Source organism: Pseudochaenichthys georgianus, chromosome 5, assembly GCF_902827115.2.
Source record: "Pseudochaenichthys georgianus chromosome 5, fPseGeo1.2, whole genome shotgun sequence".
Taxonomy (NCBI): domain Eukaryota; kingdom Metazoa; phylum Chordata; class Actinopteri; order Perciformes; family Channichthyidae; genus Pseudochaenichthys; species Pseudochaenichthys georgianus.
In genome coordinates this window covers 22,694,388-22,714,396 of record NC_047507.1, presented here as the reverse complement: position 1 = coordinate 22,714,396, position 20,009 = coordinate 22,694,388, and the positions used below count along the sequence as shown (strand labels likewise).

General features: G+C 40.4%; 1 long non-coding RNA gene across 1 annotated transcript; it reads right to left on the bottom strand.

Moving 5' to 3' along the window:
* Nucleotides 1-6: 6 nt before the first annotated feature.
* On the bottom strand, nt 7-4,547 carry LOC117447065 (uncharacterized). Its single transcript, XR_004552190.2, has 4 exons — nt 4,440-4,547; nt 3,822-3,905; nt 3,140-3,347; nt 7-3,045 (listed from the first exon to the last, which is right to left on the bottom strand). It is a non-coding gene; the product is annotated as an uncharacterized lncRNA (long non-coding RNA).
* Between the last annotated feature and the right edge of the window lie 15,462 nt (nt 4,548-20,009).

Below are 20,009 nucleotides of genomic sequence, written 5' to 3'. Positions count from 1 at the left end.
TGTGGGTTGGTTTAATCATTTATTTGGGAAATTGTAAATTAATGATATGTACTGTAGACAGTTTGATTTATATATGCCAATGTCATTCTTATACTAGTTAAGGTAATAATTAGGTTTTTATTCTTGGGACATTATTATTTTCCATCTACATGCTGCCACTAGGGCATATCATACAAAAACACAATATTGTATATCACTGCTATGCTGATGATGCACAAATGATGTACTGCAGTGATAGAAGAAATAAAGTGCTGGATGGCTCATAACCTTCTCCAGTTAAATGACAGAAATCAGAAGTACTAATTTCTGGCCATCCTAAACCAACCCGTCTCCGCTAATTCATCTCAGCTCCCTCTCCTCAAAGATAAAACCTGCAATTACAAAAGTTATTCAATCATGTTTTTATTAGTTACGTATCATTTAAAAAAAAATGCAGTCCTTCATATCCCGGTCTGATTTGGAGACAGTCATCCACGATAGTATCTGTTCTCGTCTCGATTACTGTTAGGCCAAAAATCTATATCTTGACTTAGACTTGTGCGAAATGCAAGACTTTTACAAATACCAAAAGGCTAGATCAAATCACCCTGTTTATCTCTCTTCACTGGCTACCTGCCTGTTTAAGAATTACTTGAGTATCTGAGGCTGGCAGAATCAGTGATATAGTTTAAATCACTTCTTAAAACTCACCTTTTTATTTAAGCTTTTAACTAATGATGACACCACTCGTTTTATTCGACATCCATGTTCGAATTGTTTTTCCAAAAATGTAGGATATCCTTCATCAAAGAAAGTTATACTATATATGTGAAGATGATACATATTGATAAACTATAAACTCAAAGCAACCCTTACTGATAATTAAAAGAATAACAAGAGAAGAAAAGCCAACCCAGTCTCACAAAAAAACGTGTAATAACTACGTTGGTCCACAACGTAGGACGTAGTATTTCTACAAAAACGCCTCTGAAATTGTAAGATCCCTACGTTTTTTTTTTCACCATTCATTCCAATGGCTATGTCACGTGATCTTCAAATTTCTCCCTGCATAAAAAAAAACATGACCGAACTTCGTTTTATTCTCGGTGTAAAATGCCTATTTTAAAGTTAGTTTGGCCATTAAAATGCGTTTTGATGTCATTTGATGCGAGAAATATGAGTTGTTGATCTTTAGTTTGCTAGTTATTACCTACAGTCTATGGTTATTACGAAGATTACTTCAGGAAATTGTGTCTACAACGTTTTCATTGTCACCAAGGTGGTTGCTAGGGATGCTGCTATTAATGATTGTTCAATACCTGACAAGGCCGGAGATGAACAACTTTGGTCGCAGGTTCCTCAACAGTGCATTACAAGACTATCAATATGTGTGTACCTCCACCATTAAACTGTCGTATTCTGCACATTTCTTATACTATTTACATACATCTTATATAAGAGTATAATACATATGTATAATATCAGTTAAAATAAGTGCTTCAACATAGTTAACATTGCTGGAGGTATACACAAAGTTTTTCATTCATTGCATAACTACACCGTTTGTGTATATGATATGTCAATAAACCTTAGAAAATCTTGAAAGGGATGTGCAAAATAGTCATTATATACAGTCTTTAATGAACTATTAGTAGAGAATAACGAGTAATGAATATACTTTATATGGATCCTATTAATATCTAATAATAAAAATAATGAAATTCAATAACATGCTTTAACCACTAGGTGTCCCTTTATATCAGCTGTGCACCTTTATGGTGTAAATACAGCCTATCTACCAATTGGATCAAATATAAAAGTCAGCCGAATTAGTGTTGATACTGCAAGGAGACGTATTGTGTGAAAAGAAATGTAAGATGTTGTTTAATGGCTGATATATCTATGATCCACGTCACGTTTTCAGTGTTGGTGGCAGTTCCTCATGTTTGTCTAGAAGTCTTCTCATCAGGGCTCTATAAATAGAGAACTACGGCAGATATGTAATATGTAATGCAGCCGAACCGTGTATTACAATGCCGTTATGTGATGACTTTCAAAGAGAAAAGCAAGCACACTCGGAATAAAGTGTTTTCGGTCTGTTTCCGGTATTTGTTAATGACGATGTGATGTGAGATGTGAGACTGGAATTGCACAGGGGAAAATAACATATCTATGCCACAATTTTAGATGCGGATTTTGTTAAACTAATATGTTTGCGCTGTGGACCAACACTATACATTGACGGGGAAGGGGGTAGCAATAAAGATTACACCATTAAACTGTTACACAACATAACAGAAATAATATCGATAGCAGCGTCCCTAGCAACCACCTTGGTAACAATGAAAACGTTGTATCGACACAATTTCCTGAAGTAATCTTCGTAATAACTAGCAAACTAAAGATCATGTACATCCACTGCACACATAATCTGAAATAACAACTCATATTTCTCGCATCAAATGACATCAAAACGCATTTTAATGGCCAAACTAACTTTAAAATAGGCATTTTACACCGAGAATAAAACGAAGTTCGGCCATGTTTTTTTTTCTGCAGGGAGAAATTTGAAGATCACGTGACATAGACGCCAGCCATTGGAATGAATGGTGAAAAAAAACATAGGGATCTTACAATTTCAGAGGCGTTTTTGTAGAAATACTACGTCCTACGTTGTGGACCAACGTAGTTATTACACGTTTTTGTATGAGACTGGGTTGGAAAAGCCGGCATGCAATACAACAGTAAGAGCATTAAAGTAATGATTGTTTTACATAATTATTATTTTAGTGAGAAAATAACTCTCCTCCGTAACTTCGCATTGGAAGACTTCACTCGATGCCTTTAGCCTTCAGCTCCTCTCTGACTCTCAATGCATTTCATTCAGACTGATTAACTACACAGTACATACTACATCTAGTGAAGGAGGAAGGTTCGTTCATGGTTGTTGTGTCTCAAGCTGTGGCGGTGTCAGAGTAACAGACAGTATTGTGACTGTGTTCCCATCTTTCCCCTGCAGTGCTTGTCCACTAAGTTTCTGAACCTCACTCGCAGGAATGGGTTTGCCTTTGAAATGAAGAGAAGACGAGAACATTGCATTAGAAAATACAAAATGTGAGTAATATAGGTCTGATGTAACAGTCAAATATACTCGTACTACCTGAAGCTGGTGTAAGACGTATCTCAACTCTACCATCTTCTGAGACTTTTAAAACTTTGCAATCTGCATTGAGGTTGTTGGTGTTGGACCAAGTCTGCAGAACTTTCTGCAGGTTGTGCTGACATTTCTGCAGTGGAACATCTTCTAACCACTTAAACGAGAGAATGGCTTGAACGCCATCTTTGTCCCGTGATGAAGCCATGAGAGCCTAAGAAACATGTTAAAGTTCATGTCACCATATTATAAAGCAAGATCACACAAAATCCTTCATGCTATTGAACATTATAAATAATGAAAAATAATGTTGTCATACTTTGGTTTTGCAAGTTTTCTATTGTATGTTATCTATAATATGATATTAGAAGTAATGTTTCAATGCCACTTGCGACAGCAGGAAACAAACATAGAGAGGCTGAGTCCATGTGACCCAGAGCAACCAACCCATTGCGATCAAACAAATGTCTTTTTCAAACCATTACCCAAATATAAAACGAATGTGTATTAAAACAAAATTCATTACTTTGTACGTTTCATGGCACCTACAGCCACTCTTTCCACACTCCACTCCATTATTAAAAATCAAACATAGCACAAGGCTGGATAAAGTTATGTGTAAATGACTTTGTAAAAACAGAGACACACACACACACACACACACACACACACACACACACACACACACCTTAGTGGACGTATCAGTTGTTGTTGTTGTTGTTGTTGTTGAGAGGGAAGTCTGCTGGATATAACTCCCGTCACTGTATTCAACCTACACATTTAAAAAAAAAAAGTAAATTTGGAAACAATTCCTTTGAAACAAAAACAAGATTAAGCAGAAAACAGTATTTTCAAATAATCACGCTTTAATAGTAGCTATACTGAATTCTCTCAACAGCTGTCTTTCATACTGGTTTTTATTGTTCAACAAGTGCATTCACGTCCATGTCCTCTGGTTCATTTGTTTGTCTTCTCCCGTTGCTTCTCCCTTAATACAGAGCAGATCTGCCTCTCATAGATTTCAGCACTTTATCTGCATACTTCCATAGAAGATTTGTATTCGTTGTATTTTCATGAAAACATGCCAATTGTCATGTTAACATCATGTTTACACGAATATCTAGACTCCACTTTCAGTTACGACCTTTATACAGTCTAACTTTCTTAGGGCTATCATTTGGCCTTACATTTATGATTTTCCGTATTTCCTACATACGTTATGTTATGTTATGTCACGGACATTATGTCTACTTTTTGAACATACAAATAACACGTTAAACACAAATATATGACACATAAGACGTACCTTGACCTGGTACGTTAAACGCTGCTTCTTCTTCTTCCTGATAAATGAAAGTGAAAGTAGTGCAGCTTCGCGAGACACATGACGTAACAGTTGCGACCTTTTATTTTTACCAATGTTTCTCCATAAACAAATCACACTTTATGAACTGTCTCCGTTTTGTATGTGTTGTGTACGGATCCCCGGGATGGCCGTTAGGGGGAGGGACATCGAAAATGATAAAGGATTTGTCTTGCTTTTCGTAGCTCCATAGTTTTTACATAGATGTGTCCTACCCTGTAGTTTTTTACTAAAATACACAATGGTACATTTCTTCTGAAGACGCACAAATCCAGAAAATGTCATCTCGTCTTTTTTTAACTTTTTTTGTAATGAAAAAGTATCTCTCATGACACTTTTCTTAACCTGTTATGCCCCGAGCCTGTTTTCCAGGCTAACTACACTTCTAAAAGGGGGAAATTAATAGTCTTTTTTCTCAAAGTAATGATACCTGTGAGTTGGATGTAGAAAAGTCAGAATCAATATAGATGTTTTTTATTTTAAAGAAAATTCAGATTGAACATAGTGTCCGTCCAAAAAAATATGTTTTACTTATAGTGAAAACCACCCTTAGATGATGGGTTAGTACAGTGGTTCTCAAACTTTTTTCAATAATACCCCCTTTGAAAAAGAAATTCAGCCAAGCAGCGCACAAAATATTTGTTAGGGAGAGGTACAGTACAGCCTTGCACCATCAGTCTGATTTATTAAAACAACAACATTGTAACTCAGAAACACTTAAATGCTACATTTCAAACGTTTACAATCCATCACTAAATTCATGGTAAACCAATTTTAACATCATGCAATAACACTAAGACGACATTAGTTGCATTGAACTAATCTTTTTAATAAGTTGTACTTACAATTTAGTGAGAAACATGGGCTTATGCTTCACTGAGGATCTTTGTCATTCTCAGTGACAGGGAAGCAAACTGCAGTTATTACACTTCGCGTTTTGAAATAGGCCTATGTAACTCTGTTAATATAAAACCCACACTGCTCAAACTTTGTTACTTTTCCTAAATTTGGTATATTTATTTATTTATTTTGGGGCGTGCAGAATGAAGAGAAAAGCGTTTTATGAGCATGGGATTTTATTTTGACCCCTCAACATATGCATAATGCTGCGCTATACTTTGCGGCCACACCGTTGCCAAGCAACGCTTATTGTTTAGTTCCTTTGATAAGAAAGCAGGTAGTCATATAATTAACTAGAATTGTCTAAATCTGATAGATTTTGACACAAACGCGAGTGAAGTATAACCAGACGCGAGAGAGAGATCAGAGATCAGAGAGCAGATCAGCTGCTGCTGACGGAGAACACGCAGCTCTGCATTATCACAGCTCCCCCGCTGTGACGGACCGTTGAGCGGAGCAAAATACACTAACCTTAGACCCAGAGTTCGAGTTATAAACTGAGCTCTATGGGGTCTTTGAAACTAACACTATCTTAAAAAATGTGCAAATGTATTTCGGAACCTATCCATGTGAACATATTTTTTTTATTTTGGAGTTAAATGCATCAATCTGGTGTATTTGAGGGGGAAATAAAGAGACATATGAAACAGATGCCACATCATAGACAGACAGTGCAAACCCACATTTGCACAGCGTTGCGTTCACAATACCCTACATTAAAAAAAAAAAAAAGATCGCCAGGCCATCGGGAAACCTCCCGGTCCTCCCGATGGCCAGTCCGGGCCTGCCAGCAGCCCTCTACTTGCTACAAACTTAAATATGAAAAGGTTCAACTACGCACACACACATCATCTCGGCTTGCGCAGCACGCTCACAGGCATAGATTGTGCAATAATGTATTGCGTATCTTGGAGGTGCAGTGAAGGCATATTGTTATTCAAGAGATGTGTTGTTCTTTTGGAAAACATGTTTTTCTTTTAGCCTAGTTACCTCGTTAGCGTAAATAAAACTCATTACATTGACACATGCATTATTTGTGATTAAAAATAATGGTTGTTGGTAATGTATTAGCGACCCCCGCAGATGTATGATTTCACTGCGTCCGTGGGAGCTCAGACCCCTCCTTATGGGAACTCAGCTCCCATTGGCTCCAAAAATAGCTTGGAGCTAGGCGTGTCTGGAGCTTGGGGATTTTATTCAAGCAACACGACCAACAACCAATCACATGAATCTCCCGCCCCCGACATACAAAGCAAAAACCCCCGGGGATTTTATGCGAGCAATATATATATAAACTCCCCAAACAGGCGAAAACCTACCAGTTTCCCCCACTGTCTCTGCCACCTCCCTCCATGCCTGGTTCCTCCGGTTTGTATCCCGGTAGGTGAAGAGGGTCTGGTCATACAAAACCGGGTGATTCGCTACGGCGATAATTAGTTTCTCCTCCAACTTTTTTTGAAATATAGAAATGAACGGCGGGATATCTCTCCCAGCTTAGACGCGGTTTGATTGGCTACGGCTTCAGCTGTCAGATTTTGGGAAACGGGATTTGATTGGCTGGCGCTGGCTACTCCGGCGTCTCAGGCGTCTCAGGCGACCAGAAGTTGAACAATGTTCAACTTCTGGGCTGCAGTCGGATAGTTTAAAAATCAGCTCCTAAGTTCTAACCCTATCGTCTATTCCTTGACCTCTGAGTGAAACGTCACGGGGTTAAGGGATAGTGGATAGGAGAATTCAAAAGGACTTAGGAGAAGAGACTGCGGTACTTTAGAAAATCCGAATGCACTTTCACTATCCGACGTGTTTATGATGCGCCAGCGGACGTCATTGTGTGCGTCTGCTGCTGTGGGGAAACCATGGAAACCACAGTTTTCTATACAGCGGACTACAACATGGATGTTTAATAAGAACGAGGGACTACTGTGAACTCATCTAGAGACTCTGCACCGTGCTCTGATGCTGCTGCTTTGCTTTATGAACGGGGACAACAGAGAAACATATTCTTCATGACCAAAGTTGGAATTGAAATACAAAAGGAAAGTGAAACTTCTGCTCGTCCCCCTCTCCCTCCGGTCCACATTAATACACATGATCCCAATAGGCCTACGTATGATTGTATGAACTAAAGATCTTAAAATCAATACAAATGTATTTATTATAAACGTTAGTCCTTAACATATATCACTGTGTATATCACCATTCAAACATCTTTTAAAAGTTGAACAAACCCCACACAGCTCAGTAAAGACTGAAATGTTGACTTTATTTGATAACTTCAGTGAAAACTAACGTTCATATTTCTCTTTTTGATTATAATACTGATGAACGTTCAAAACAAAGCACTTTGGCAACTTACCACCTACGTTTTAAAATGCTTAATACGCACCGTAACTTTCATGATATCATTTCTCGGTCATAATCGGTTGTTTCCGTGAACGGCCGACTGTTGAGTGACGGCAAATGCTGCGGCTGCAAGGCATTGTGGGGCAGCATTTTCGCTTCTCCTGTCGGTTAGGGAGGTCCAGTGGTTCCTAAGCTAAAGGAGGTTATAAAGGAAGTTTGAAACCTCCTTTCCTATCATTCTCATCATTCTAGAGAATTCGAACAGCACTTATCATGGCTGCCACTGAGGGACTTCCGGGTCATTTCACTCCTTTAGGAAGGTTCCTAAGCTAAATGGACTATTCGACTTCAGCCCTGGTCGCCTGAGACGCCTCGCTCTGCTACCCACAATTCAGTTCGGCGAAAAGGCGCGGCTACGTGACGTCACCCCATTGAAAGTGAATGGGCAGAGTGGAGCAGATTGGAGCTTTCGACGCTGTCGAGTCGACAGCGTTGAAAGCTCCAATCTGCCCATTCACTTTCAATGGGGTGACGTCATGTAGCATGTAGCTTTTTCGCCGAACTGAATTGTGGGTAGCAGAGCGGTCCGTCTCAGGCGACAGAAGTTGAACAATGTTCAACTTCTGTCGCCTGAGACGCCGGAGTAGCCAGCGCCAGCCAATCAAATCCCGTTTCCCAAAATCTGACAGCTGAAGCCGTAGCCAATCAAACCGCGTCTAAGCTGGGAGAGATATCCCGCCGTTCATTTCTATATTTCAAAAAAAGTCGGAGGAGAAACTAACTATCGCCGTAGCGAATCACCCGGTTTTGTATGACCAGACCCTCTTCACCTACCGGGATACAAACCGGAGGAACCAGGCATGGAGGGAGGTGGCAGAGACAGTGGGTGAAACTGGTAGGTTTTCGCCTGTTTGGGGAGTTTATATATATATTGCTCCCATACAATCCCCGGGGTTTTTTGCTTTGTATGTCGGGGGCGGGAGATTCATGTGATTGGTTGTTGGCCGTGTTGCTTGAATAAAATCCCCAAGCTCCAGACACGCTCAGCTCCAAGCTATTTTTGAAGCTGTAGTGTGGACGCTCCGTGACACACTTAGCTTTTATCTACTCTGGAACTAGCTAAATTATAAATCAACCTGATCTCCTGATGATTATTTATGAATACAAATAAAATAAAAGAAGCCTCCCGTGAGTTACTACAAGCTATAAAGTAGATTTTAAAAACGTTTTATAGAATAAAAGCTCACTGCTGGACGTTGTAGAAATGCGTGTGTGCACCACGACAAAGCAAACTCATTCACTTTAGATTGGGGTTGTTTGCATGGTGCAGACCCCTAAATGTAGCAAAGTTCGTGACTCCAGTCGTGGTGGAGTCACGCATTCTGGTGAGATCAAATCAAGTTTTATTTATATAGCACATTTGTAAACGATTTTTGGTCGAGCCAAAGTGCTGTACATATAATAAAAATAGCCTATAGAGAGACACTTTACAGCAAATACAACAGCACAGATTGTTCAGAATATCAGTATGAGAAAAAACGACACCCTCTATCCTTAGACCCTCACATCGTACAAGGAAAAACTTCCAGAGAAAACCCACAGTTTAAGGGGAAAAAAATGGAGAAACCTCAGGGAGAGCAACAGAGGAAGGATCCCTCTCCCAGGACGGACAGACGTGCAATAGATGCCGTGTGTAAAATCAGGTTGTTATAAATATATTTATTCTTTACTGTTGGGTGACTTAATACAGGTTCAGCGAGCTGCAAGAGACTGATACTGACGGGCTGTCAGGAGAGGGAGAGGAAAAGAGAAATGTTTATTATCCAGAATTACTGTAAACTTTTGAATAAAGTAGTTAATCTACTATTAGTTTGTTTAAAGTTTTTTTTTTTTTTTCATTAAAATAAAAAAAAATCTCACGTACCCCCTGCAGTACTCCAACGTACCCCTAGGGGTCCGCGTACCCCCATTTAAGAACCACTGGGTTAGTAGACTAAAAGCTTTAGGAATCCAAAGTACAACATATAATAAGTACCCTGTATCAAGATTGATGCAAAACAAGTGACGATATTTTTAAAGAGGTTTAGCAAAAGAAACTCCACCTCTGGGGTCATTTGGGTGGAAATGGGCGTATTTGCCGTTTCTCTGGAAGCCATTGGTCGATTTTGATGATTGACATCTCTTTTGAACCGTTAGAGCCGTTAGAATTTCCACATACACACCAACGTTACCATTGAGAAGTGGGGGCTATGCACACGCAGTTTGCCCAAAGCGAAACCTATCTTACGATTAATCAGACAACAACAGAGGTAAGACATATTGCCGTGTTGGCTACCTAATGCTACGTCGTGTGATGTCTGTTTCTGTTTCTCATGTCGCGAGTTTTGATCATGGAGTGATGATACAGATAGGCTACCTATCGAATCAGTGTAATCTCACGATGCTAATCGATGAGTTGGATGTGCATTTACGATAAGTAATAAGGGTTTTATACCATGAGTTCTGTGCTAACGGCATTAGCATTTTTTCGCTCAGGGCTAATTCAGAGGCTCAGCGTTAGTCTTGTGTTTTTTTTGTGCTAAAAATGGGTCATATCATCAGTTAAATCAGGAGAGACGTGATGTATGAGTACATGTTTATTATCGGGACACATGATATGCGGCAGAGATGGAGTACTCGAGTCCTGGACTCGGACTCGAGTCGGACTTGAGTGCCGATTTTCGGGACTCGTGACTTGACTCGGACTCGCGCACTGATTGACGCGACTCGGACTTGGACTCGTGAATTCTCGCACAGGATGACTCGGACTCGTGAATTCCCCCCCCCCACGATGACTCGGACTCGACTCGTACATTGACGCTCCGACTTGGACTCGGACTCAAGCACATTTTCTCTGGAGTCTGATGTCCTCTATCCTGTATGGCGAGTTCACGTACTGGGCCCCGCTATTCCAGTCTAGAGATGTCTACAGACACACCCCGCATCGTGCTGTATGCTTTCACACATTCTGCTTCCACATTGGAAAAGAGCAAAATGCTCGTTATGTGGAAACAATATAGAAGAGAAGGCTCGTAACACATTACTCTAAGGATCGAGTTCAGACATATAGGCTGTCTTGAACACTATCATCAGAGTAACGTGATCTAATCATTAAATAAAGATTCAGCCGATAACACGAAAGCACATGGCTACTTAACATGCATAATGACATCATTTTGCATGCTAAGTAGCCATGTGCTTTCTGGGGCTAAATCTTTATCGGTAAACTGATTTAACCCGTAAAAGTTCCTTCAAAATAAGAGTCCCAATCTTATTACTATCAAAATAAAAGTGCAAAACGAAAACTTTACCATAGGAAAATATTGGCATACAAATATAATCACTTCTCTAAAAGGTAACTCATTTTAAATATAGTTTATTTATATATAATAATAATATGAATATTAGAAATAAGCTTTATATTTGTATAGCACCTATTACAAGAATTGTAGCCAAACTCGCTTCACAGCAGTTCAATAGACAGGATAACAGCAATGTAGAGGAGCAGCTACATTTCAAAACATATATCCACGAAGATTAATACATGAAGACTTGTGACTCGGACTTGACTTGGACTCTTCTTAAGTGACTCGGACTTGGACTCGGACTCGAACACAGGTAATGATGACTCGGACTCGACTTGGACACTCCTTGGGTGACTCGGACTTGGACTCGGACTCGACTACGACTCTCCCTTGGTGACTCGGACTTGTACTCGGACTCGAAGAGTGGTGACTCGAGGGTGACTTGGACTCGTGAATTGGTGACTTGACTACAACACTGATATGCGGGAATAGTGATTGACGTATTACAACAAGTAACTGTAATGATGTTTTGGCGATTAGGCCCCGGGTTTCAGGATGATCATTCAGGAGGGAAATAACCGCTCTGATGAACCCCCCGGGGTCTAGACACTGGTGGTGGTGATAGTAGTTCATCCAATCTGAAGGGAGAAGGTTTCAGCTTGGCCCTGTATTAGGAGACAGGAGGCGAAGGGGTGGAGGAGGGTTGTGCGTTGACGCCTGAAATGACAACTGACAGGGAGGGGAGAGCAGATTTAAGGGTTTAGCAGGTGCGATGATTGGCTAGCCGGGGCGTGGCGCCCCTGATCGCTTATTGAGATAACGTGTGACACCTGATGATATTGTCTTCCTGATTGAACTTACGCTGAGCTACATTTCAATCAAGAGAGACGTGATGTATGAGTACATGTTTATTATTTATTAACATGACGCAGACCCACTGGCCGCAACCTGCATTCGCAGGGTTAAACCTAACGCGGACCCGTGTCCGCAACCTGCACCCGCAGGGTTAAACCTAACGAGGACCTGTATCCGCAACCTGCACCCGCAGGGTTAAACATAACGCGGACCCATGTCCGCAACCTGCACTTGCAGGATTAGCGTACGCAGACCCGGAGTCATAGCCTGACAGTTACGAGAACAGTTGACACATATACATGCTGACGTGTTACCACCACCAGTTATAGGCATAATTACCATTTTTTGTGTTTGAGGGACCTTTGGATAGCCAGCACGGCACTGATGTCCGGGCGGATGTAGGATGTGAAGGCAGAGGAGGACCATCGTCCGAGTTGTTGCAGGGATGAGGATGAGACGCCTTGATTAGCAGCGGAGGTAGCTGCGCCTATCCGAACGAATGCCCCGAGATAATTGGGGTGATAAGCCGGATCTAATGAGAACTGCTTAAGTAATGTGATGGAGGGACGCTAGTGTTAGATCCAGAGAGTGTGATAATAAATGTGTAAGCGATAGTGGAATCTGAGCGGCCGCTATGCGGATGATCTCATGCAGATATTCCCCCCCAAAACGGAGGATGTGCAATGCACGTCTTTAAGGGACGGGGAAACCACGTCCAGAACGGGAGATGATGGCGTACCGTAGATTATCCACATGCAAAGTACGGTTGCCCGGTGAGGAAGAGCAATTGTCGTTGGAGATGTTTGCTGGATACGCCTTGACGTTTATGTGGATGCACGCAGTTTGGTTAGAGGAACATTAATACCATGAGCTTGATGTGATGCCTAGGCACTCCAGGTGTGTGACTGGGCCTATAGTTCCTCATGATTAGGCACGCTGTGCTCCTGGAGGAGTCTCTTCTTGTTTCTTCTTCTCTTTTCCCAGTTGAGTGGAGTTATAGGTTAGTAATGTTGTATTTGAACACTAGATGGCGTAAAGCAACGCATGAGGGGATTTCCCTGGGCAGTGGGTGATTGAACTGGGGAGAGACACTATTAATATTATTTACCCGAATAGCCGGTGCACGCGTAGTTTCTTTAGTGCTGAAAATATGTTGTTGTCGCAGATCCAGCCGTTGGTGCACCGAAAAACGGAATATTCTAGTGGAGAAAAAGAAAAACGATCATTAAGTCAATAAATCGTTCAATTAATATTGGGAGTGAATTCCTAATTTATTTAGTATCTGGTCGTGTCATAAACAGGAATGTGCAGCGACTTGTATGAAGGTAGATATGGTGCAAAATGTGAGAGCGTGTAAAACCTGATGTGAGCACTTGCAGAAAAAAAATCTGAGTTTGTGTGCTTACATTTACACTTGTATAAACTTTCCACGTAACTGTGAACCAAATGTACACTTGTATAAACTTTCCACGTAACTGTGAACCAAATGTACACTTGTATAAAATATCCACATAACTGTGAACCAAATGTACACTTGTAAAAAATATCCACGTAACTGTGAACCAAATTTGAAGTCACAGAAGAAAAAAAAGTGTTGTAGCTTGTAGAAAAAAAATGAACTTAGAGATGAAATGTTCACTTGCAGAAAAATACACATTTTTTAAATATATTTTCCATTACAACTGCAACTTTATTTATTACAACCTCTCAAATCAGTCATTACAACTTGACGAATCTGCTCTGTGGCAGTATAAATCGACGAATCTGCGGTCTTGACTTTTGCTACACTTCTTGCGATAAATGTGTCGCAAAAGTAATTTTCACCTGTAGATGTGGGGGGAGGGAGGGGGGTTGGAGCGAAGGGGGGGAGCTATCAGAACAACGAGGCTTGGGTCAGTCACAGTCAGGTCGAACCGGATGACTGCGGGGCTAACTGTTCGCTAACGGTTCGTGTCACTACCAGTCCGCTGACCTGGCGCGTCAATCAACGGTAAGTTTTGCCCATTACTACTTTGAATATTATTATTGTGATTGAGGATTAAATCCGCTTTGAAGACCACCGTTTTATATCGTGCAGTTTAGCGGCGAAATAATGTCAGTCAGCCAGCTAACGCTAGCTTTGTTGAGTTTATGCTAGCTAAACAAGTAGTGGTTGTAGTCTATACAGCAGTAATTCATATATTATAGCCTACTGCTTTGGCACTAACGGTTGATAACCGTTTATGAAAATAAAACCAATTGAACTGTACTGAAATAATGACAAGTTTTATAATTGTCTTGGGCTCCTGCTGTGTTTTTAAAGCCTTTGTAAATTATCCATGCTATTTTCTATTTAGTTAACGTCGAAGTAGTGTATGTGAAATCAACTTCACAATAAGATGTGTGTATATTACAATTATTAATGTCATATTTCAAGATGATTACTTAGATATTACAATATGGTTGGTTGAGCTGGAGTTCATTATTGAGCTTACACGTTAACGTCACAGTCATCTGAAGAACGAACCCAAACCTTGTTGTTTTTATTAATTATATTACAAATTGATATCAAATAAACAGTAAGCATTGGTAACACAATTTCCAAAGTTACTTAAAAAAAAAAGGACCCTGACTCGGACAATACACAATCCAACATGTTCAACAGAAGAGAATCAGTTATATTGTTTGTACACATGGTACTTTACATATATATATATATATATATATATATATATCTGTTTGTTTAAAGTGTCCAGGTGATGCAGACAGGCTGGACCAGAGAGTGAGAGACAAAACTGGACTCCTCACAGCAGTGAACTTCAGCACAGGTACTAAGACTCTTTTTTCATACTGTACAAAGAATCAAGAAAGATATTGGTTTAAATGAATGAAGTATTGACTTGAATACACCGATATACATTCCATTAAACAATACTAAATACTAGATCACCTACACATCAGTTCAGTTGAGGGTTTTTTCCATGCAAAAGTCACATTTAGATGTTAACAAGCAATATGACTTTGTCAGCTTTCTAATTTAATGTATTGAAGGCAAAGATATTTAACACATAGTGAGAACTGCTACTATTTATCTCTCAATATTGTCTGGTAAAAGTCATTCTTTCAGTGAGACAACAGAGCAAGCTTCTACAGTTGCACTACGTTTTGATAACAGTTCAATATTATTTTGATAATAACATATTTCAATGTTGATGAACTTCATACTGTTCATTCATAATCTGATTACAATTAAAAAATAATTATATCAACAGCCCCATAACACACAAACACACCTCTTTCATAAATAACACACTTGTTCTGCAATAATGTTTTATGTTTCCTGTAATTTTTGTTAGGAAAGGACATGCCTGAAAGACACGACATCTTCTCCTTCTCTGAGGGTCAAGAAGAACATCCAAGAGGAACATTAAAAACTGATGTTATGAGATGTTAAGACCAGTCCAGGACATTCACTAAGAAACTACTTTTATTGTGAAAACAAAGATCTGCACACCGAATATTTTTGTAGTCTATCAGGACCATCATTTGTTTGACGCTGCCTGCACCTCAGAGAAGGGGTGATTATAGTCAGGCTTATAAAGTGTGGCAAAAAACATAGTCAGCTGATCGAATGCACCTATTGTTAGGAGATATGAATGTTAATTAGGCCGCATTTCCAAATCTCCTCGCGTCCCTACACGAGCCATTATCTTACAGGAAGGAAACCCAGAACCTACAAGTAACCGTTTAACAATAATCCACTTTAATAGTAATATACAATGCAATACAATCAAGTACAATCAATACAGTACAAATTACATACAGTTCTGTGGGATCCCACATTTACCTGATACTCACGTGAGCCAGCCAGCCAGCCAGCCAGCCAGCCAGTCAGAGAAGAAAGAGACCGAACACAGCGGGGTTTCTGTCTATATCCCTCGCTGACCCAAGGAGGAGTTATCTGCGCCTCCCTTCCAGACCAGTGATTGGCTGCCCAAATTATCATCAACACCCCACATCTTAAGTCCCCAATCCCAGTGGCTCAGCTTCCTTATCACAGGGATCTGAGATGACTGTATGTCAACTCCACACCTTCCCCCTCTTCCTTTGTCCTCACAAAACCAAATGTTCCCAGGCTCCAAACACAGTTCACAGTTTTCTCACCCAAATCATTTTCCCTTTTTAAGCATCTTGATAGTTTACTAACCTGAATACATACAAATATTTCTTTACAATTCCCTCTTTTGCACTCTTAAAAAAGAGAGTGCAATTTACACAAGGCACTTGCAAAAAACTGCATCCTTGTCTGCTGAGTCTCCATACTTTTTATTCTCAGTGTCCACAGTGAAGGGCACTCCATCCAGGCTCTCGTTGCAGATGACGCAGCGGAAGCAACCGGGGCGGTAAGACTTCCCCAGGGCCTGCATGTCCATGATTAGATGTCCACCTGCGTTGCACTTGTCTGCAGACTGCTGGAACCCAGAGTACAGAAAGTCCTCTTCACAGAAAACCCTTCCTGCGTCATAGTAGAACGCCTTCCCTCTCAGCCTTCGACTACAGGCGCTGCAGGTGAAGCAGCTGTCATGGTAGAGGCTGCCCATAGCTTGGCAGGCCTGGCTGGCTCCATACACCGTCTTGTTGCACTTAACCCACACTCCTGTTTCAGCGGAGAGTGGAGTCCCCTGTGCCATCCTGTCTTGCCGTGTCTTTGTCCCCTTTGATCCGCTGCCGGCGGCGAGATGTCTTCCTTCTCCTCCGGCTAGCTGATGGCGGCTTCCGAGTCGATGCTGAATAGATGTCCTCCCGATCTTCCTTCTCCGGTCCGATGATGATGCCTCCCAGTCGACCTCCATGATGAGAGCCCGATCCGTCCTGATGTCGTCTAGGGTCCTCGCAGGTGTTTTCCCCCGCCGCACACTGGCTCCGCACAGTGGTACCAGTTGTCCCCCTTTCCTTGTAGGCGGACGGCACGGGATGTCCTCTGGGTCACTCGGTCGGGGCCGGAGAGCCTGGGGTTGACAGTCAGCCTCCTGCGTCTCGGGTCCCTCTTTCGGCGTCCGCAACCTGTGTGGAGAAATCTGATACAAATCCCTCAAGCCTACGCTCCGGGCTCTGGGGCCCTCGGCTGTTTAACCCACCAGTGCGTGGCAACTTGGAGCCTGTTGGTGGGGTGTCTTAAAACAACAGACGTGTGTGCACAGGTTTTCTAAATTAATTGTGCTGCTTCAGAATCTTGGACTGTGCCCACTAAATAAGAACCCCAACATCTTTAGGTAAATTAAAATAACATATTTCAATAGCTCTGAATTTCTGACAAGCATCTGTATTTATTTTTAAATGAAATCCCTGAGATCCCATTAAAAATCTAAAAATATGATTTGAACTGTTAATGTTTCTGGTAAAGAAACACACTAATCTTATGGATTCAAAAACAACCAAAATCACAATGCTAACAAAGTGAATGGCTTCCTGGTGATACTGCTTCTACCCGTCAGTGCTTAGATATTATCCCACTGAAAAAATGAATACAGAATTTCCACCAATTGTCATCAAATGTCTTTCTAAATGTAGATGAAATGTATATCCCCATAATGACCTAAACAATCAAGTCTATGGCTTTTACTTCTTTACCAGACTAGTTACATGATGTTGTCCAAATTACATTGTGTCTCATTACATTACTATGTTTTAGCTTAACTGTAAATATGTTCTTTCTACATTTCAAACCTCCGTTACTTTAATACCTGTTGAAACATTAGTTGACACATTACTCACCGGTCAGCCTCTCCAGTATTCCATTCTGGACTTACATCTCTCTGGCAGCCCCTTGGCCACGGATTCTCTATCTGTGTTACCTGCTATAACTCAATCAATATTAGAGACATGTCAACATTCACCAAACAGCCTCTTATCCCCAAATATGGAACAGGTCAATTCTAAAACTGTCAATCAATGGTCAGATTGAACAATGGAGTTGGGCAGCCGGTTCCTTTCAGTCCCTAAATGAAAAATGTACATTGTAAAGTTTACACTCCCCCTTTTTTACACATTCTCTCATGTGTAAACAAAAACCTGTATGGGAAGAAAACCTTCAGGTCATAATGGATTATAAGACAATACCAAACATTTTTCCCAGTAAACACTTGAGAGTGTTTCTCTCCATCATTCAGTCCTAAAAGAAACAGAATTCCAAATTTCCTAGTTTGAGTTTCACATTCTGCAAACAGCCACCTCCTGTGGGAGTGAAACATCATCAACCAGATTAGATACGGTTTCCCCTTTTGTGCAATGTTAGGAAAGCTCTCATTTCACACATTATTATCACACAAAAATAATGTGTTAGTCCAAAACATGCTTGATTAGTCATCGTTTCAAATCACGCAGTTGCACTGATCAGGTGCAGACATACACTCACTCACACTCACACTGTCAGGTTGTAAAGTCAGGTTTGGTCAGGTTCACCGCAGAGTCAGTCATTGACAGTGCCTTCCCAAGTTACCCTGTCGGTCAGTTGGTCTCAGTCTTTTTGGCCATGTGTTGTGCTCTGCAGAGACTTTGATGTTCCAGCACAGGCCAGCATCCTCCGTCTATACAAATCTGTATATATGGAGCACCATCATTTATTAATTCACAATTACAACTATAATGTTCAAGATATCTCCAACCCCTCCTTGCTGTTTCCCACATTCCCTGAAAAGTGTCTAGCCAAAAAAATGTCACTTCCTTATTGTACTATTACTGCAATTCATTTACACCTAATTAGTATTAAAATGACTAATAGATCTATTTCAGAAACATGTGTACCTCACTATCTTGTGTCAAAACATTACTAGGATCTGTAAAGCTCTGCTATTTATTCCATAACTCATTCTATCAATTTATTTTCAATTCTGGTGCACTTAAAGAACAATGTTACCCTCTTTCACAGTGCGTGGAACTCTGGGTGTCTGAACATGAAACCAGTACCTCAAATTGAAATACTATATTTTGTTTAGAACCAGCTTTCCCTTCAACATGACCTATATAAATAAATATTTATCTGATCTTATAGAGCTGTTACTAAAACTCTCCCTTTGAACTGATCAATACTGTAACAAATTAAAACACTACCAAATTCACACACGAATAAAAAATCCAGTGCATACTTCCTTCATGCCCCCCCCCCCTTTTTTTTGTATCAGTGTGTATTAGACTGATTTTTCACTTCCCTTTAATAATTCCCCTCTTTTCCGCTATTTTTATTTACCAATTGACTAATTTATGGTCCATACATCTTCTTATCTTCACTTATTTATCAAGTCAATTCAAGTTCTTTACAATACATTAGTAGATACCTTGTGGAGTCTTCACGATAACTAATCCCCTCTAGGATATGAAATCCATTCATCTTCAAGCAGATACTATGTCCTTATTTATGTTTTGTTCACGATAACAATGGTATAACAACCACATGTCATCAATTCTGGTCCACCTAAAAACCAATGTTAAACTCTTTAGCAGTGTGTGGAACCCTGGATGTCCGAACATGCAACCAGATTATCAAGGATTTAAAAACAGAAGTCATTTCATATTTTCTATGGTAATAACTATGCTACAATGGTGAAATCAATTATTTAGATTGGAATACTATATCTGGCTTGGCACCAGCTCTCCCTTTAACATTATCCATACAGATAAAGATTTGTCTTATAGAGTGGTTCCTAAAACTATCCCACTACTTTATTCACACGTGAATAAAAAATGTCAAAGAATATTTTGTTAACCTGACGAAAAGATTGAAGAGTATGGTTGTACTCTGAACCCTCAGTGTGTTCTCATTTTACCCTAATAGTCTACTGCTATTTTTATTTTAATAAATCTTTCTGTCTTTACGTATTTATGCTTTAAATGTGCGTTTTGTGAATAAGTGTGTTTATGTGTAAACTCACTCATTCCCGTTTTCCTTTTCTCCTCCTCTGGTTTTCTCAAGCCGTGACCCCGGCCTCCTCACTTCTAATCGACCATGCCAACTCCTCTGATTCTGTGTTCTCTTCAGTCCATCAGCTGTAACTTCATCCGCTGTCAGCCATTGGCCCAGTTACCTCTGCATGCC